Source organism: Balaenoptera borealis (genome assembly GCF_965194805.1).
Source record: "Balaenoptera borealis genome assembly, chromosome: 4".
NCBI lineage: Eukaryota > Metazoa > Chordata > Mammalia > Artiodactyla > Balaenopteridae > Balaenoptera > Balaenoptera borealis.
The window spans coordinates 150,172,497-150,187,964 of record NC_138861.1 but is presented as its reverse complement, the minus strand read 5'-3'; positions in this window follow the sequence as shown (position 1 = coordinate 150,187,964).

The following is a 15,468-nucleotide window of genomic DNA, read 5'->3' as shown; positions in this document are numbered from 1 at the left end:
CCGGGGGTGGGGAGGCGGTGGGTGGGCAGGACCTCAGCCTGGACCCAGGCCCAGGGAGGGCTGGGGCGGCACCGGGCTCAGCAGAGGCAAATTCCTTCTTCCTTCACAACTTTTTCCTCTTATTTTTTTTCCAGTTTCTTCCAAAAGCCGTCCTCCGCTGTTCGTTCCTGGAGCCCCTCCAAGACCATCGGCACCGGCTCCACTCGCGGCCACAAAGCTCCTTTGACAGCAGCGGCGGGAGCTAAACCAACAGTGGGGGTGGGGGAGGAGGGAGGGAGGAAGGGGACACGGGACGCCCCAAGCGGAGGCCTCTGGGCGTCCTCTGGGGGCAGGGCTCCACGGGGGTGGGGGTCACGCCGGGGTCGGCCCCATTTCTGGTGGGGAGGACGCTGGTCCCCCTCTGCCCAAGCCCAGCACCTCCAGGCGCCTCTGGTTGAAGCTCTGCTCTGAGCGGCCCGCCGGCCCCCGGCTGCTCTGGGGGAGGCCTTGCGGGCAGCCCTGTGTCCACCAGCGTCTCCCAGGTGTGGGTGCCGGCCAGGCAGGGACTGGACCGCCTGCTGGGAGGTCTGCCGCCACAGGACCCTGGGCCCGACGGGCAAACGGGATGGCGTTGGCCTTGGACTGTCTGCGCCCTGCCACTGTCCCCATCTGTAGGCTGCGGAGGGCTGGGGTTTTGGGGCTCACACGTGCACACAGCAGCGCTCATTAACTGTTTGCCGGAGGGGTGCTGGATGCAGGACGTCGGGCGCAGTTCCTCTGCTTCCTTTCTGCCCACTTGGAAACCGAGGGGCCTGGCCCGCGTGGCCCCCCAGAAGCCAACTCTGAGCGTTGGGCATCCCCAGATGCCCAGTGACGGGGAGGCCTGGCTGGACGGACAGCAGGGGGTGTCTGCCTCTGGTCCAGCGGGGCGGATGGGTGGTGGTGAGCGTCACAGGACACGGGGGGCCTGGGCTGGGCAGGGGCCGGGGCTGGAGAGCCGTGGGCTGGTGACAGGAAGTGTCTGCACAGGAGAAGGTGAGGGGCGGGCACAGCCGAGACCGCCTGGCTGCTGCCGCTGGACTCAGGGAGGCCGGCAGGGCGGGTGGCGGGCCAGCTGGGCTCGGGACAGGCTCCCAGGCTCCCGGGCCGCGGCCGGTGCCCGTGGCCGCCCGCTCGCTGAGCCCTCGCAGCTTGGCCGGAGGAGCCTTGCTTGGCTCCAGACACAAGCGTCGCCCATGGGGCCCTGCAGGGGCAGCGGCCGGGCGGGGAGCAGGCCCAGGACGAGGCACAATCCACCCTTTGTTCCCGCGGCGCCTGGAGCCTTCGGGCCAAGAGGAAATGAGGGGAGCGCCAGCCAGCAGCCCTCGCCGCCAGGGCCCCGCGGACGCCAGGGCCGGGCCCAGCAGAGGAGCTGGGGGTCCCAGTGGCCTGGACCTGGAGGCCCACACCCCTCCGTACCCTGCACGCCCACCCCAGGAAGGCCTGGCCACGGCCCCACCCCTGCACCCCGAATGCTTGGCCACTGCAGAGGGCCGTGGCCGGAGCACAGGCCTCGGGCAGCCACTGCTCCAGGCTGAGGCCGGCCCCCGTCCATGGCCTCCCCCCACCCTCCCTCCTCGCTCCTCTCCTGGCCGCTGACGAGCGCCCGTGTCTTTCCTGGCTGAGGGTGGATGGGGGGAGGCAGGGTCTGTCCAGCCGGGGGGCTGGCCCACACCCCACCCTGCTCTTCGCCGCTGCCCAGAGCCCCCCTGGACGTGACCGAGAGTCTGTGGCCCGTTCTTGACGGGGCCAAGCTTCTCCCTCCCCCCAGGGGGTCGTGCTATCGGCTTGCAGCATTGTCCAGGCAGCCCGGGCCCCGGCGGGAGCGCACGCACACTTGTGTGTGTGTGCACACGTGCAAGTGTGCGTATGGGTGTGAGCCGCTTGGGACCCCTTCCGTCCCCTCCCTCAAATCTGTCTTCACTCCATGCACCCTTCCTAGGGGGGTTGGGGCAGGAGGTGTGAGGCCAGAGGACCGCCGGGAGCCTTGTTTGTGAGACTGCCCGGTGGGGTCTCCCTTGGCGTCTCCAGGGCAGGCCGGCCCCAGTGGGGCTCAGCGGGCTGGGGGCCCAGGCTGCCTGATGTCTCCATCTCGGATGCATTTCAGCCTCTCCTTAGCCTGTGTGGAGGCTGAAAGGTGACCCCTGAGGCCCCTTTGTTGCTCCGAGATCCGTATCTCCCCTGGGAAGGGCTGACTCTGCCCGGTGGGGCGCCCGGCGGGGCCCAGCTTTCATCCTCGCAGGCAGAGATCCCACCAGTCCGGACACCGGAGCAGGTGCTGGCCTGGGGTCCCACCGGAGGCACAGCAGCTTTCAGGTCACCTGGCAGGAGCACCTGGGGGTGATCCCCCAGTGCAGCCTTGGTGCCCATCTACGGCTCAGGTCCGGGCGCTGGACCCTCTGAGATGGCCTGGGGCCTGAAGTCCACCCAGAGTGGGAAGGCGGTGGGCGCTCGGGGCTGTCACCACATCCCTGAGGCCCGGGCTCAGCCAGGTGGCCAGGATGGGGGCCCAGGGAGGGCAGGGGGCGGCGGGCAGCCTGCAGTTTCCTCCACCCGACGCCAGACCTGAGTCCACTCCTGGGGCCCAGTCTCAGCCCCCAGCAGGGCGGGACTTAGGGTGAGGGACCTGCCATGGGCTGGGGTCCTCAGGGCAAGGAGAGGGACTCTGAGGCCTGGGAACCTGGCCGCCCTGCCCTGCGAGGGGCAGGGGCTCCGTGCCTGGGGAGGCGCGTGTGCACACGCGTGTGTGTGTGTCAACCATGCCAGCCATCACTCACCGGGGGCTGCACAGTCCCACACAGACAACGAGAGCTGGGGCCCCTTGCTGGGCATGGGGTGGGGAGAGGGCGCTGAGGTGTTTGGGCCCCGCCTGCCCTGGCCGAGGCGCCAGCCTTCCCGGCAGTGGCCGCCACCCCAGCCTGTGGCCCTGTGGCTTTGTGGGAGACTCTGATGCTCCGAGGCGCCCCTGCCCCCACCCCCAGCCCAGGCCCTGGGCCGCAGTGGACACCTGGACCGTCCCTCGGCTGCGCAGGCCCCCTCTGCTTCCCTCCTGAGGTGGAGAGGAGGCTGGGCTCCGCGAAGCGTGGCCGGACCTGTGGCTCCCGTCCCTGGCAGGGCTGGCTTCCTGTGGCCTTCCAGCCCCAGCGTGGCCCCCGGCCTGCCCTGTGCCCCCGGCCACCGGCGCTTGCCCAGGAGGGGGCCGCAGCGGTGCGGTCCTGGGCTGCCCCTCCCGTCCACCAGGGCCTCCCCGAGCGACGTCCCTCCCGCTGTCTGGCCAGTGCTACCGCACACTCAGGACAAAGGAGCGTGTCCCCCGTTTTAGGGGAGTGGCCGCCCACGCCGGCTGGTCCCACGACCTCCTGGTCTCCCTGGAGCCCTCGAGGCGGGGGGGGCAGCAGGTTTCCCTCTGGGCCCCCAGGTGTGCTGGCCTGTGGCCCCAGGCCCCTGACACCACCCAACCCGCCCTCGGCACTCTGGGCCTGGAGGGGGCCCTCAGCTCAGGCAGGGAGCCTGGGTCATGCATATCCCCCAGTGCGCACCTCCTGTGGCCCTTCCCCCGCTAGGGGCTGAGAGTGCTTTGTTGTCCCTCTGGGGAGGAGGTGGCCGTAGGGGGACCCACCTCTGCCCGCCGGCTCCTCTCAGCTCCGGGGACCCGCAGGCAGCGCTCAGGTGTGTCCAGCCCGCGGGGGGAGTCTGTCCTCTAGGGCACGTCTGTGTCAGGGACCTGGGGCTCAGTGTCTGAAGCAGGGGGGAGCAGAGGCCCCTGTGGGGTGGGGGAGAGTGGTCTGGGGCCCCCACCTCTTTCTTTAGGGCCCAGGTCCTAGAGTGAGTGGTGGGTGAGGGCAGCCCCTCTGGGATCAGGGACTCAAGGCTAGGGCGGGGGACCCCCTCTGCCTGCCCGACGCCGGCGCCTGGAGTGGTTGGAGGCTCCACTCCGTGAACAGCCCCGAAGCACCACTGGGTGCCGCCCTCTGGGCCACGGAGCCATAACCACTGTCCCGCGTTTCCATTGCTTAAGCCGACGCAAGTGGGGACAGCCGTTCCTCCAAGGAGGACAGGTGCGTGCAGGTGGGCCCAGCCTGGGGGTCCCTGGGGAGGGTGAGCGAGAACCGAAGCCTGGTGGTCCAGGGAGGCACGCTGGAGGGCGCTGGGCTCCGGGGCGTGGCTGCTGGGAGCCAAGGGCTTGTGGTCAGTCTCTCGCGCCCGGCGGAGGACGGGCCCGGCGCCACCTGCGGTCTGAGCAAAGCGGAGGGTGCAGGGCGTGGGGCTCGGCCGCAGGGTCTTCAGCGCCTCCTCCCGGCCCTCGTGTCGGCCAGGCCGGGTGGGCAGCCCCGCCCTCGCTCCAGGGTCGGGCCGGCGTGCGAAGGGGGCTCCCGGCGGGTCGGGGCAGGGCAGGCACTGCAGTGGGACCACCCCTGCCGGGGGGCGGCTGGCCTGGCATGGCCCCGAGTGGGGTGTCGGCCTCACACGCCAAGGGGGTTAGTGGGAAGATCCTGGGCTCACGTTACAGTTTCCACTGGAAAAACAGCCCCATTTTGAACGCTGGCTCTGAGCTTTTAAATAATTGCAAATATATCCAGTTTCCTGACCAGCGCTCACTCAGCGGTGATGGCTGAGGCCCAGGGCAGCCGGCGGAGGGCCAGGCGGCAGGCTGACCCGCAGTTCTGGGGGGACACCTCCGTCGGCCTGGCCGAGGGGCACTGGGGGCGCGGGCCCAGATCCGGGGAGGTGTGGGAGTCGAGGCCGCTGTGGCCAGAGTAGGAGGGAGACGTCAGGAAGGGGTTCTCTGTCCCGTGGGGTCATCCACCGCCCAGGGCTTTGTGGGCTGCACCCAACCCCGAGGCCAGGGAGGCCGAGCGCTGGGAGCCGCCGTCTCGGTCCCGTGTGTGCCCGGACGTCCCAGGCTGGACATGAGGACCGGGTGCCAAGCCGGGCTCCCGGGGTCTCGGGGCGCAGGGCGGTGGGTTTGCTCTGGGGCTCGGCGAGCTGTCACCTGTCACCTGGTGTTGCCGTCACGGTGTGTGCGGAGGGGGCCGGGCTGGGTGTGCACGCACGTGTCTGTGCCTGCGTGAGTGTGCACACGGTGTGAGTCTGGGCGTGTCCCCAGCCTCCTCCACACTCAGGGGTCAGGGCCGGACTCCAGCCACCAGTGCCCCGGCATGACAGGGCGAACCGGTCTCCAGGGAGGATGCAGAGGTCCCGGGCTTCCTCTGTCTGCTGCCCTGGTCCCTGTGTGTCATCCATGCCAGACACCCCCGGCCAGGGCTGAGGGGTGCCCAGCGGCCCAGTGCAGGCCTGTTTGCTTCGGAAAGCAGCAGACATTCTTGGTGCAGTGCGGCTGCCCACCCAGAAGTGCCCACGGGGACCCCTGCGTCCACCGGCCACGTTCCCAGGTTCACAGAAGGCTCTTTCTGATGCCAAAAACCTCTGGAAACGCTTCCAAGGGCTGCATTCAAGCTCTTCGCACTTGGAAGTGGGGCCGTCTCCTGTAGGATGGGAGGCTGGCGGCTCCGACCCGTGCCCCCGCCGACCGCACTGCCTGAAGGGTGCTCCCAGCTTGGCGGTGCGGACAGGAAGCCGGGGGCCTGGGCAGAAGGTCTAGACGCCCAGTGGAAGCTCCTCCGGGCAGGAGCTGGAGCTGGTCCCAGGAAGGACAGCCGAGGCTGTCCTTCAGCCCTGGGGGAGCCAAGTGTTCCCGTGATCCTGTGGGGGACTCTAGAAGCCTCGGTAACCCCAGCTCCTCCCCGGGGTGGGGGACCAGCAGAGGGGCCGGAGGGGGCCCCCAGCACCAGGTCACAAGCCAGGAAACCATGGCTATGCTTCCTCACCGGGGGCATGACGCCCTCCGGGTTTACGCGGAAGCTGCCGATTCCAGCTCCACGGAAAAGAAAACAAGCTCCGCTCCAAGGATGCCCCTCCAGCGCAGCCGCCGTGCTCCAGATCAATCCACCGGGGCCTCGGGGGGGAAAAGCCCCGAGGCAGGTTGTCTTTCTGCCAAATTTGGGGGGAAGATGTAAAAAACGCAGAAAACCAGCAGCAATAAAAGAAGATGCCTGGAGGAGTCAGCTTGGGAGGAAGATCTGGAAGGGCCCGGGTGCCGACCACCTGCCTGGGGCCCTTGGGACTGGGGGCCTCGCCGGGGTCCTGCCCACACCCGCCAGGCTCACTCCCTGCTGGCCTGAGACCTGAGTCAGGACCAAGTCATCTGGGGCCAGAAACAGCAGCTGCCGACCCAGACCAAGGCCCCAGGACGGTGTGCGGATGCCCCCAGCAGGGGCTGAGCAGGGGTCCCCCCCACATTCCCACAGATGCACGCGCACCTATGCGTCCATCCCGGCGTCCGTCTGTTGGTCCCTCAGTGTGCCCAGCTCTGGTGCCGCCCCAGGCCAGGCTGGAGGTCCCTGCTCAGGGGTCCTGCGCCCTGTGGGGCTGGGGAACAGTGTCGTGGGTGCCCGGAGAGGGGAGGGGTTAGCCAAAGGTGCCAGAGTTGGCTGGGGAAGGTGCCAGCTGGACTCCTGGACAGAGCGACCCAGGCTGGCCCACTCACATGTGGCGCCTGTGGCTGGTGTGTGTGTCCCGAGGGCCACGTCCGGAGGCCCACGCCGCTCTGGACATGAGGGTGAGGAGCACCCCACCCAGAGTAGGGTCCTGTCCTGCTCAGCACGGGCGGGGGCTCGACGCAGCTCCGGGCCACAGGACAGCACTGCGCCCCCTGCCGACCCCGCACCTTCGGTCCTGTCCCAACTCCTGCGCTCTCCATCCCCCAGTCAGCCCCACCCTCTGCGGGGCTCCGGGCGGGCCAGCGATGCTGCCAGGGTTGGCGACACACAGACTCAGCTCACCGAGTCGCCAGCCGGCCCCTCCGCGGGAGCAGGGTGGGGGCGGGGAGGCCGGTGGGGCAGCTCCAGTCTGGGCCTGGGCCCGGGGCACCCTGCTCGGTGTCCCCTTGAGCTCCTGGCCGAGCTGGACCGAGCCCCGCCCCCGCCACGGGGTTCCTCACGCAGCCCGGAGCTGCCCAGTCTGGCCTGCAGACGGTGCTGTGTGCTGTGGATTCAGGAAGAAACACGTTTCCGAAAACGGGTTATGACCTGAGTCATGGAATTCTTCCCGCTCCTCCTGTGCTTCTGCAGCGCCAAATTTCCCTTCCTCCGAGGCTCTGAGGGTTCAAGCACCCACTCCCACGCTGCAGCCTCTCCTGGGGGCCAGGCCGCTGCCTGGAGCTTCCAGGGTGCCGGGCGCCATCCTCACGTCAGCGGGAGCGGGCAAAGTCTCAGTGGGCTGCCCGAGCCCCTCCTGGCACCGCTGTGCCCAAGTCTGCAGGCGCCCTCCCCCGGCCCCACCCGGGCAGTGCCTGGTGCTGAGTCTGCCGGGGCAGGCGGTCAAGGGGAACGAGGCAGGGAGCCCTATGTCTCTAGGGCACAGAGCTGTCTGCCTGCTGCCAGAGGGCAGTGGTCCGGTCCCCAGGTGGGCAAGGCCCTGCCCGCTTTGGGCCCACACATCTTCCGTGGAGCCCAAGGGGGGGCCCCCGAGACCACCGCCATGATGGCTCTCAGCTGTTCTCTGCTCTGGACGGTGCCCGAGCCGCCAGTTTAACGTGAGTCCTGGGCTGCGAGCGCCGAGCGCACCTGCCAAACAGACGACAGCGTCACCGAGTGCGTTCCCCGGCCCTCAGGTCAGGCAGGCTCTGCTGGAAGCAGTTTCCCGAAAGGAGAGGAGGATGAGCGAAATACACGGCACTCAGAAAGACGCGGAACGATTTCTCTGCAGCCCGAGCGCCGTCTCGTGCGCAGCCTCACAGGGACTCGTGCGGCCTCCGGAGTCCGCCAGCCTGTCCCGTGCCTTCCACTCCCCCGAGCCCGCCTGGAGCAGGCCGGACCTGCAGCCGCCCTCCGTGCCGGGCTCCTGGGAGGTGGCTGTGCGTGCCTGCCCTGAGCCTCGGCCCCGACCCAGTGTCGAGATCCTGGGCTGTGGACACAGCCAGTCCTGTGTCCATGAGTCCAGCAGGCAGAGCAGTGAGCACTAGCGACACGTGGGCCCTGCAGCTCCCCCTCAGGGGTGGCGTCACCTGATTTCCATTGCTGTGGACACTGCTCACTCCTGGGGCAGCTCCTGTGGGACCCTGGTGCTGCGGGCAAAGGGCCTTGCTTCTAGGAGACACGAGAGCTGCACGTCCTCCGGCCTCTGGGCCCACGTAGCCACCAGCCTGGCCCAGTGACCGCAGGCAGGGAAGGCACTGGGCTGTGGGGGGCGTTTCCCTTGGCAGCAACGTGTCCTGTGGAAGAACAGATTTTCTTTCTTTCTTTTTTTTTTATATTTATTTATTTTATTTATTTTTGGCTGCTTTGGGTCTTCCTTGCTGCGCACAGGCTTTCTCTAGTTGAGGCGAGCGGGGGCTACTCTTCGTTGCGGTGCGTGGGCTTCTCATTGCGGTGGCTTCTCTTGTTGCGGAGCATGGGCTCAGGTGGGCTTCAGGAGTTGTGGCACGCGGGCTTCAGTAGTTGTGGCACGCGGGCTCAGTAGTTGTGGCACATGGGCTCAGTAGTTGTGGCGCACGGGCTTAGTTGCTCCGTGGCATGTGGGATCTTCCTGGACCAGGGCTCGAACCCGCGTCCCCTGCATTGGCAGGCAGATTCTCAACCACTGCACCACCAGGGAAGTCCTGAGAACAGATTTTCGATGTACTCATGGGCACGCGCCCTGGGGCAGGAGCACAGCCGGCATCGGGACTGAAAGGTCCTAAGTTGCTCATCGCTGTGTCCAGAGAAATAAATTAGGTAACAAACGAGGTTTTAAAAAGAAACAGTTCGAGTGAAAAAGTCCTGGAAGGGGCCAAGGGCAAATGTGTCATTTGCGCACGTCCAGCTGGTTCACCTGTGTCCTGAGTGTGGCCGCTGGGGCATGGCCGCCTGCCCGTGGACATTGCCGGCCACTGGACTCTGGGTTGAGCAGACACTCCGGAGTGGGCTCAGGGCGGGTGCGGTGCAGCTGCACTGTCACCCTGGGGGGGTCCCCTGCCCCACAACAGCGGGCGGGCTGTCCGCCCTCCTGGCCCCACTGCCCACGCCGACCCTCCCTGGCCCCCGGGACCAGGTGCCACGGAGGTGCGGACCTGGGGCCTTGGTGGCCGAGCAGCTGAGGACTCCCAGAGCCTCTCCAAACCAGGCAGGGACCCCCCCCAACCCTTGTCTGGGATCCGATCACTCACCTGGCCAGCAGCCTTTTGTCCCACTTAACGATGGTGTCACCAGAAGGAGGCGTGTGACCTGACTTCAAAAGCACAGGCTCAGAGCCAGCGTTCCACATTGGTGCAAATTACACGGAATGTTTTAAACTGTGAAAATGGTGTTTCTACGTGTGAGCATCTTTAATTTCAGTGTGCCTTAAGGTTTTTTTTATCGTGGTAAACTCTACATATCACAAAATTTACCATTTTAAAGTGTACAGTTCCGAGGCATCCAGACATACACACTGTGCAGCTGTCACCTCATCCAGCTCTAGGACGTTTTCATCACCCCAAGTACAAACCTATCCAACTAGCAGTTCTGCCCCGTCCCCCTGCCCCAGGCCCTGAGACCTTAAAACTTAACTGGCGTGTCCGCACGACATGCGGTGCACCAACTTCAAGGTTGTCGCGGATGAAAATGTGCGTGCGCTCGGTATTTTATTTAACATCCTCTGGTTTCTGATTCTGAAATACCGCTTTCTGTGCCCCCGCCCCCCGCCTTCTGTGCCCAGGTTTGGTGACACATCCCGTTTGAGGCAGGTGCAGTGCCCCTGGCGCCCACCCCCACGGCCTGTGTGCCATTAACACAAGTGTTATTCTCATTTTAAAATCCACCTCACATCAGCTTTGGAGGGTTAGTCCTGTGGATGCGTTTGGCCCTCATTTGAGGATTTCAGTGGCTGCACGACAGCTGCAAAGCCTCCCACCTCGGAGCCACCCTGCAGCAATGCCTGGGCCGGCTCTGCCTGGCCTCCTCCTTCCGAGGCCTCGAGAGCTGGCTGAGCTCGGGCCCCCGCCCCATCTCCCGGCCGGCCCACAGCCTCCCTCAGGACACTCAGACGTTCCACTTCTCACCACGGGGTCGTGGGAGGCAGGGCCTCCTGAAGTCGGAGGGGGGGTGGGGGGGAAGGAGGCTGCTGCGGCCCGCATCCCTGAGCGGCTGGTGACCGTCCCTGGAGAGTGCTCGGGGGGCAGAGGTCGGCGTGAGCCTGCACTCAGAAACTTCTGTCGCAATCGGTCAGGAGATTGTACATCTGTTGGATCTCATAAGAAAGAAACAGGCTTGTGCTTTTAAAATTTCATCTTCTGGTCATTTTAAATTTCTTTTAAAATTTCATCTTCTAGTGATTCTTTTCTTTGCCATATTTATCCAAGTATGGCCCCGTGACAGGCTGGCAGTTTCAGAGCAAAAGCCCTTGCGCGTGGGGAGCGCGGGGCACCGTGTCCCGTTTCCCGGGCCTGGGCGCCTCCCCCGGCAGCACCTGAGCCTCCCCCCGCCCGGGGCCACACTCGGGCAGGGGCTTGGCGATGCGCGCCTTCCTGGAGCCCGTGCGTGTCTGCAAAGGGGCGTCGGGACGCCCGCCAAAGAGGAGTCCACTGCACCGCGCTCGCGTCCCTGACGTCCAAGGAGGCCGAGGGAGCCGCGCTGAGCGTGGAGGCGTTTCCGCACGGTGCTGGTCACCAGCAGGGGTGCCGACCCTCGGCGCCCGGAAGCACACGCGAGTGGTCCTCTGTCCGGACGCCTGCAACTGGCCACGAGAAAACGTCAGGTGAAGCCAGAATGAGAACCACTCCGCTTGAAAAATAGCCCCAGGCCTGCGTGTGCAGAGCACGTGTGCAGCCGAGTGGTGGAGCAGATGGACAGCTGTCCACGACGGGTGAGTCTGGGGAAAGGGTGGCCTGTCCTTGGCATCGATGTTACCTTGTAACTTTTCTGCCTGAGAGTCTTTCCAAGTTGGAAGTTAGGATGACGGCTTGACCGTGGGGCCTGAGCAGACTCTGGGGGCGAATGGCCAGTGTCCAGGCGGGCGGGGCCTGAGCAGACTCTGGGGGCGAATGGCCAGTGTCCAGGCGGGCGGGGCCTGAGCAGACTCTGGGGGCGAATGGCCAGTGTCCAGGCGGGCGGGGCCTGAGCAGACTCTGGGGGCGAATGGCCAGTGTCCAGGCGGGCGGGGCCTGAGCAGACTCTGGGGGCGAATGGCCAGTGTCCAGGCGGGCGGGGCCTGAGCAGACTCTGGGGGCGAAAGGCCAGTGTCCAGGCGGGCGGTGTCCGGAGCGCTCGCCTGCGTGCCGGCTGCATCCCTGTCACAGGGTGATGTGTGGTTTCTGTGACTCGGGGCTGGTGGACATCCCTCCCGGGGCCTCCCCCGGGTGCTGGGCACTGACTCACACAGATGGCGGGTGGGGCCCCGAGTTTGAAGCCTGGTGGGTCACCCGGCCGAGGGTGGCGTCAGGCTGCTCCCGCCGAGGACTGTGGACGTTCCGGCCACAGGACCCGACCCGCTGGGTGCCTTCCTTTACGGCCAGACCCCCAGGGATCTGGGGTCCCCAGGAGGCGCAAACAGGGAGCACGGGATGCCGGCCTCCTCTCGCCACGTGCATCATCCTGGCTCCGCGGCTCCCTAAGCTCCACGCAGGGGCCTGGATTCACCACCGAAGAATTCTAGGAATTTCCTCTTGGTTTGAAAAGAAAACTCCTTCAAAACCTCCGTGTCCCACCGAGGGGCGTGGAAGGGCCTCCGTGCTCTCCGTGGTGGCCGTGTGCCTGTGTCTGGGGGTGGGGGCTCTGCTGCCAGGTGCCCCGCCCCAGCTCCCGCTCCCCTGGGGCCAGGCCTGTCCGGGGAGGGCCCTGGTGGTGGGTGGACGCTCCCTGGGAGGCCCGACCCCGGGGCAGCAGGGGGCTTCTCTCCAGAGCTCAGCACCTCCTGGGGCTTCCTGTCTGTCTGGAGGCCTTTCTGGATTATTCTATAAAGCTCGCTGTGGGCTGGCGGGTAGAAGCCACGGAGGGTTGGCCCCTGGCTCCCTGGCTGGCGGCAGTTCACTTTGTGTGCCGGGAAACGGTGCTGCTCGGAACCCTTTCTTTCACCTTCGAAAAACACATCCAGCGACTGTAAATTAATACCTAACTCGACACTATTTGTCCATGGACCTTTTCTGGCTGAAAATGAACTTTCTGCCAGCTGGTCTCAGCTTTGTCTCTTAGAGACGGCGATGTCCAGACTGAGAAGGTCTGGCTCCTGCACAGCCCGAGGCACTGGCCTCTCCTCCCAAGAAGGGCCCGAAACGCCCCTGAGGACAGCGGCGAGGGAGGGGTGGCAGCTTGGAATACTGGTCAGGGCGCTGACTGCCCGCGACGCCCCGGGCGCAGGAAGTGAAAACGTCTTCATCCAAGAAGAAGGGCAGGAGTGCCTCCTCCAGGTGGTAAAGATGGAAGCCTGAACCTAAGACTAGCTCTGTCCAGGGGAGTGGGGAGCAGGTGGGGGTCAGACAGACGCTGGGCCTCTTCGAAGATTTCTCTTTGGATAGATCTGACTTTAGAAGCACAGAAATATGTGATGCAATTATAAACAGATCAGGTTGAAAGCACCCCCTAAAAACAGAGAGTCCGAGGAGACAAGTGTGCCTCTCCGCGTGTCCCCGGGGGTCCCCGTGGGGTGCCGTGTGTCTGCCCCGGGGTGGCCTCTCCTGCTTCGTGCGGGGGCCGTTCTGCCAAGCCAGCCAGCGTCTCCGCTGCAGGAGTGACCACCAGGTGCCCGCAGCCTGCGGCGCGTCCTCACCTGCCCCTCGCCTTGCCCTCTGACTCACCCCACGCAGCCCTCACCGCGTCCCACCTCACCCGCCGGCCTCGTGGGCCTCCTCTGGGCCCACGTCTCCTGTTAGGGAAGGGGGTCCTAATGGGGGGGGGCCCAGTCCGGCTCCCCCAGCCCAGTCCCCCGTCAGAACTCCGGGAACCTGTCGTCCTCGGACCCTCCGCATCCCCCAAATGCTCCTGCCCCCCAGCTTTCCAGGGTCATGGGCTTGAGGACGCTCGTGAATTGCTGGGGCCTCAGCCCCGCGCCCCTGCCCATGGGGCCTCCACGTCCCTCTCCAGCCTCGTCCCCGTCGCAGGTGCTGAGGGCAGTGTGGCCGTGGTGCTGACCGTCACGCTGCGGAAGCCACGTGGCTGTAGACAGCAGGACAGCCAGCGCCAACGCCGCCACGGAAGCCACGGGAAGAGCTCACAGCCCAGCTGGCCCCACGGCCCCCTAGTGGGATCCCATTTTTTTATTAAAACCACAACCAACGACCCCACCGAGCCGGGTTCTGAGAGATGGGACGTGTCTGGAAGACGCTGTGCTGCCTGGGCAGTGCCCGAGCCGTGCCCTGCCCAGGCGCCTGTGGGGCCCGCCTGAGGGGACTCACTTCCGCTCACTCAGCTCTGGGGCTGAATGAATAGGTATCACCTTGTAATTAAAAGATGAGAAACAAGATAAAACCACGGTGGTAGATACACTGCCAAATATTTAGTCAGCACCCACTGACTGCACCGTATCTAAATGGATCAGGTATGAGATGCAAATAACAGCAATGGCACCTCTGAATAGAACCCGTTATAGAAAGGAAAACAAGGCGCTACCCCCCGCCCCCGAGCGTGCGGTCAGTCCCGTGATTTCACATCCGCACTCTGCACGGGACTCTCGGTACCGAGACTGAACCGGGCTGTGCGGGCGCCTTGTTGCCGCGGACACTGCGGTGCTTTCTCGGCTGTGGCGCGCTCCGCCCCCCCCTCGCCTCGGGGGCACGTCCCCGCCAGCCTGCTCCGCAGACCCAGCCTCGGGGCGTAGCCACGTCGCCCATGCTGTCTGTGTGGTTTTGGTTTTCCTTCTTCTTTCTTGCCTAAAGCTCTCACAGCAGTGGCCCCCTTTCCCGAGGACGGGGCCCACGCGTCTGCGTGGCGGCTGCAGGAACAGAAAGGCCCGGGTGGTGAATCTGGCGGTCACACGACCCCCGGGCTACAGGTGTCGAGACACCCGCCACTGTCCTTGTGTGACACGTGGGGCGGGACAGTTTCACTTAATTTCCACGTCGCAGACGAGGCACTGAGGTCCCGACACGGCCCGTGCAGGCCCGGCGCCCCGCTCTCCCCATCCCCAGGCCCTGGCTGTGACCCGCCCCTCCTGCGACCCCACGACGCCCCTCCACCCTGCTGCTGGCCCTGGGCTTCCCGGCCACCTGTTTTCCTGCAGCTCACACTCCCCTGTATCGGTCAACGTCCAGGCTGAACCTGGACGTCCGTGCGTCCACAGACAGAGGGTCTGAGCTGGTGTGACACCAGGTGCTGGGCTGCGACGTCGCCTTTGTCTACAGCAAGGTGTGTGCTATTATTTGGACCTTTTATTTAATTCTGCCTCTCCGATGAGAAGAATTGAAAAAGGAAATTGGATGTGCTGATGTTAGTGGTCAGCTGAGCTGAAAGGGCAGGGGGCACAAAGGCTGACCAGATGCCCATGGGACTGAAGCTCAACTGTGAAAAACAGCAAAGATAAAGAACAGAAAATGCGAAAAATGTGGCATCAAAGTTTTTGTCTGAAAAGCGAGTTGAGGTGATGGAAGAGTGGGATTTCAGAACCGCGGACCGACGAGCAGGCCCCAAACCCACGGAGCCAGCGCTCCATCTGCAGGAAGCCCGGGGGCGGCACCACGCGGGCTCCTCTTAGGTGGCCACCCCGTCCCCTCTCGGCTCCCGCCAGCCCCTCCCCCTCGTCACCTGCTGCCGAGTGGTAAACAGGTGAACTCTGCTCTGCACACGCACCTACGTTTTCCCGTTTGAGGTCTCACGCTCACCGGACTTGGATGCACACAGGGGACACAACAGGGCCAGGGATTTTACAACACGGGAGCATTTTCTGACGCTCGACGACTTTTGCTATCTCGCAGCGGGGATGGCTGCACACCGAGAGCCCCGGGGAAGGAGGGCGGGGAACGCCCTGGCTACAAGCTACAAAGCGCAACCTGCCCAGCCTCGGCTTCCCGTGCGCGCAGCGGGTGGCATCTGCTTCCCGCCCTCAGGCTGCGGGCCTGACCCCGGTGAGAGGAGCCGGCAGTCTGGGGGCAAGTTCCAGGTGACTGCTACACGAAGGATCGTAATTAACCGTCTTTCCAGCCGGCCTTGTCCCGAGCGACACTGGGGTGAGGAGGGCGCGATCGGCCTGCAGGGGGAAGTCACACACGAAGCCCACGTCTGGAGACAGATGAGCCTCACGTGACGGGCCCACCTGGGCAACGACAGGCACCCCCGGCCCTGGGGCGGGTCTGACCCACGTGGCCACCCGCAGGCCTCGGGGCTCAGCGCCCAGACCCCCCCTCGCCTACCCAGGAGCCGAGGCTGGAAGCCCCCAGCAGGGAGGAGGCAGCGGATGGTCGCCCCTAAGGAAGTTCTAAGATACCAACTGCAAACACATCATACA